General features: G+C 41.0%; 1 non-coding gene across 1 annotated transcript; it reads right to left on the reverse strand.

Annotated features, from left to right (window-relative positions):
• Positions 1–3,538: 3,538 nt before the first annotated feature.
• Positions 3,539–3,610, reverse strand: trnap-ugg (transfer RNA proline (anticodon UGG)). Its single transcript has one exon. It is a non-coding gene; the product is annotated as a tRNA-Pro (tRNA).
• Between the last annotated feature and the right edge of the window lie 1,097 nt (positions 3,611–4,707).

Below are 4,707 nucleotides of genomic sequence, written 5' to 3' on the forward strand. Positions count from 1 at the left end.
CATTGATTTCAGTCTTTAACATTTGTTGGAAATCAGGATTTTGCAAAAGGGATACATTAAGGCGCCAACTATATGATTTCTTTTTCTCTATATGTGGCATCACCTCTAAACTCACCAGGGCATGATCTGAGACTAAAATGTTTCCAATTGAACAATACACAACAGATGAAATGAGGGATTTGGATATCAAAAAATTCTAGAATAAATCTTATGGACTGATGAAAAAAATGTATAGTCCCTTCCAGATGGGTTCAAAAGTCTCCAAATATCTGTAAGACCAAGATTTTTACACATCCTGTGAAGTGTCACTGTTGCTCTAGGGGGCTTACACATTTTTGCTTTACTGTGATCAAGGACTGAATCCATCAAAAGATTAAAGTCTCCTCCCAATATTATATCATGAGGGGTGCCAGCGGTTTGCAACATCCCTTCAAGATCTATAAAAAAGCCTTGATCATCAGCGTTAGGTGTGTAAATATTAGCCAAAATCAACCTTTGCCCTTGAATTTCAGCTAAAACAATAAATACTCTTCCTAATTTATCTTTAATCTGTTTGAGACATTTGAATTGTAGATGTTTATTTACCAATATAATGACTCCCTTGCTCTTACTTGAGCCAGCACTAAAAAAAACATGTCCACCCCATATCTTCCAAAATTTTTCAGCTTCCTGCAGGGAGAGATGTGTTTCTTGAAGAAACACTATATCATATTTCTTACATATAAGAAAAGTAATAACCTTTCTTCTTTTTATGGGGTGCCCCAACCCATTCACATTCCATGTGGAGAGAGATAGTACACTCATATTAACATCTGACATTTTGATATAGTAGAAAAAATTAATTGTGTGTCAAAGACAAAATTATACAGACCACATTCCCCATTAGTGAAACAATCAAACCCCGAAATTCCCCCCGAACAAAACAAACAGAAAAAAGAAAAACGTGCGCATTAACCCCGCGCACAAAAGCGCCAACTGGCGACAATCCTTCTAAACTCAAAAGGTCCATGAACGCCCACGAGCCCCCACAACAACTTTGCTATCGGATTGCTCAAGTTTGCCTCACAAATTTGTGAGGCAAAATTACATAACAGAAAATACTTTGTAAAATGAACCCCAGCAAATATGAAGAATGAACACAAAGGATGTGTAGATTCATTCACAGAACTGTCTCAAAGGTGTGATCTTCCACAAAACAAATTCCAGCTGATATAAAACTGTTCAGATATGTTCAGTGAGCTGGTTGTTACGAGTTCAACGGATGATGTAATCATTCCAATGTCCCGTAAAAATACTCAACAAAACAAACAACAGACAGCAGGAGGAATAAGCACGAAGAACGAACAGATTAATCCACAGCTGTTCCAAAGGAGTGTTATTCAATAGAACAAGCTCCAGCTGCTAGGTGGAACCAATACAAAAAGAAACAAAACCGGCATCCCGGTTCCCCAGGTGGTCGAGTCAATTCACTCGGAGGCCGCATAAAAGTATATACCATGACTTACACAATCCGTCAACTTTATTAAAGACATCCTTTGTGTGAGCATGTAGATATTTTGCGGTCATCTGTAGTGTCCACTCTCAAACTGGCCGGGAACTTCAATGCAAAAGTTTCTTTAAGGAAAAGTGTTATTCACAAAACAAGCTCCAGTCGCACGGCTGAGCCAACGCAAAAAGAAAAAAGAAACCAAAATTTCACCCAGCTTCCTCAAGAGTAAGTACAGCGAGTCGACCCACTCACATGAGAAACATCCAATGGTTTACTCAGCCATTGATTCAATAAAAGACATTGCTTCATTGGGACATGTAAATACTTTGCGACTGACCTTCGTTTCTATTCTCAGTTTGGCTGGAAACATTAGAGCAAAAGTGATCTTACGCCGATGTAAGAGTTTCTTACATTCCTTGAACCAATCGCGTTTCTCTCTTGTCAAACTCGCAAAGTCCGGGAACAAGAAAATATTATGGTTCTTCCAAGAAAGCTTCCCTTTGCTCCTCGCCTGGCGCAACACAAGATCTTTATCGGATGATCTCAGAAATCTGGCCAGAATCGATCGGGGCATGTCTCCCTCAGCAAATCTGTAAGCTGGGACTCTGTGAGCTCGCTCGATTTCCAGCTTGTGGCCTGTTATGTCGAGGAGACTCGGGAAAAGCTCGTGTAGAAATTTCACCCTATCTCTGCCCTCCGTATGCTCAGGAATTCCAACAATTCGAACGTTATTCCTGCGGCTTCTATTCTCAAAATATTCAAGCTTTTCAAGGAGATGTTCCAAATCAACGTTGGTCGTGGGTGGATTAGCGGTAAATTCCCTCTCCGAAGATTCCAAAAAATCGATTCGTCTCTCAACATCAGTCACTCTTGTAACTAGCTCAGAGAATTTTGTTTCCATCGCCGTAATCGATCGACGTATTACAGCGAGATCCTCCATGTCAGAAAGAATCTTCATCAACATCACTGGCATGTTGGACAACTGACACTGGATCACCTCTCCCGCCGCGCCATCCAAATCGAGTCCCCGGTCTGTAGGCCTGTCGGGGCTATCATCCTGAACACGTAAGTGTCTTAATGACTCCAGAGCCCGAGGATTTTGACTTCTTTGCCATGTTTTGCATCAAAGAGCAAATGTGTAACTGGGTGTATCAAAATTCAACAAATTATTACATGAAAATACTAAAAAAATTTGCAAAATGCACAGAGCTCGTCTCTCACATATCTGCCCCTTGCATGGTGTCACGTGACCTCCTCTGTCTCACCAATTTAAGATATTTGTGGATGTTCTTTAGGTGGAGTCCATGCAGTCATTCACAAGCATATGATTTTAAGAAGAATTGTGATATATAAAGTGGGATGTATTAAGGAACATTTTTCCGTGCATAGGGACATTTTATAAAAAAATAGCAGGAACATGAAGGAAATTATGCTACATTTACATTTGAGGTCATTTTATGAACGTCTTTATAAATGAGGCCACTGGCCATCAGACTATGAATGCTTTACATACAGAAGGTCCCACTGAGATTTGAACTCGGATCGCTGGATTCAGAGTCACCATGGAACCACGGAACCAAGAATTTATTTCATTCTGCCCCATGTAGGTGGAGCGCATAATTGCTCTGTGGAAAGGGGCAGGATCTGAGCCACTGGCAGCCATTGGCAGCCATGGACTGAAAACAGACAAAAGAGCCATGTGCCAAAACACAGGACAGAACCAGGTTAGTGTAGCACTTCGGAATAATACTTTGCCAACTGAGCTATTTCAACCTAATCATTTAGGGTCACTTCTCTGTGCAGATTTCTATGATACCAGTGGGCACGTGAGAGTAGAGCAGAAGATATATTCAGAACAAAAATCTACATGGTCCATATGAGGGATTGAAACTGCAACCATGGTAGTATTAACACAACGCTTTAACCAACTGAGCTAACCAGTCATTCAGGACTGATTTTTGGACACAAATTCACATATCACGATCGGTAGTTTGTCATGCTAACAGTAAGAAGACGCAAACCACGGGAGGGATTTTGAAAGGAAAGGACGGGCTCGTCCGGGATTTGAACCCGGGATCTCTCGCACCCAAAGCGAGAATCATACCCCTAGACCAACGAGCCACTTTGCGCTCTCCGCTCTTCCCTACAAGCTCGAAACAAACCTCATGACGTTGTGGCACGCAGCATGCCACGCCCACGTCCAGCTATTTCCAGTCATGCAATTACAGCTACTGTCTACACGAATGGGAAAATAAAGAAATCTTCAAACCTCTCTGGCAAGCATACATTTCAATAACATGTCAAAACACCAATAAATCCTAACAAAGATGCCAATCTAAAGTTTGCTTCTTTTGTCCCATTTCTCACGAAGCGCTCATTGCACAGTCATCTGCATCTATAGCTTTCTCAAAACACAAATTTAATATGTTCTGAAGTTTGATTGGGTCACCACTGAAGTTCCTATGTCACCATATCACAATCCTCTTGGGTGCAAACCTACTTGACTACAAAACTCTTTTTTGATACCGGATCACTACCTCGTGATACTTCTTGAACATTGTCTTTCTGATTATTGCAAGGTATTAAGGGTGGGGATGGGTAACTCCTGGATGCACAAAAGAGGAACCAAAAAACGATTCAATCAAGGCTTGGTGAAAACATCCCTGTAGGGGAGTTAGCTAAAACTGTAGAGCGTTCACGTAGCATGCGAGTGGTAGTGGGGTCGATCCTCTCATTCTCCACCTGGGAGGTTTCCTTCTTAGCCCCCCATTCTCTAATGTGACAGACCTGGGCATCAAAATATGAAAGACATCTTATTTAGAATAAGCATGCCTCATTTAAATGTTTCGTTTTGGATATCCGCATTAACAGAAAACTTATTCATAGCCCTTTCTGCAGGTTTCCATAATAAATTCATTTTGAGACCGACGAGATAACAGGCCGGGGTAATATACGGTATGCAATATGTCAAGTACATTTTTGGAGGGAGGAGGAGGAGGAGAGATTATTGTTAAACATAGTTAAATCAATATACAGATGGTTAAAAAGCAAAGCAACAGTCTCATTTAAAACCCGCCTACATTTTTTTTCATCTATTCATCCTTCAGCCTCTTGTCTGCTTTTGTTGTGGACATAAATAATAGTGAATGCTCTAACTAAAATGCAGTGCAATCAGTGGCACGAGCGAGCAGAAGACAACAGTGGGAAAAGAAAGCGCA

The sequence above is a fragment of the Myxocyprinus asiaticus genome, chromosome 3 (assembly GCF_019703515.2).
Source record: "Myxocyprinus asiaticus isolate MX2 ecotype Aquarium Trade chromosome 3, UBuf_Myxa_2, whole genome shotgun sequence".
Classification (NCBI taxonomy): domain Eukaryota; kingdom Metazoa; phylum Chordata; class Actinopteri; order Cypriniformes; family Catostomidae; genus Myxocyprinus; species Myxocyprinus asiaticus.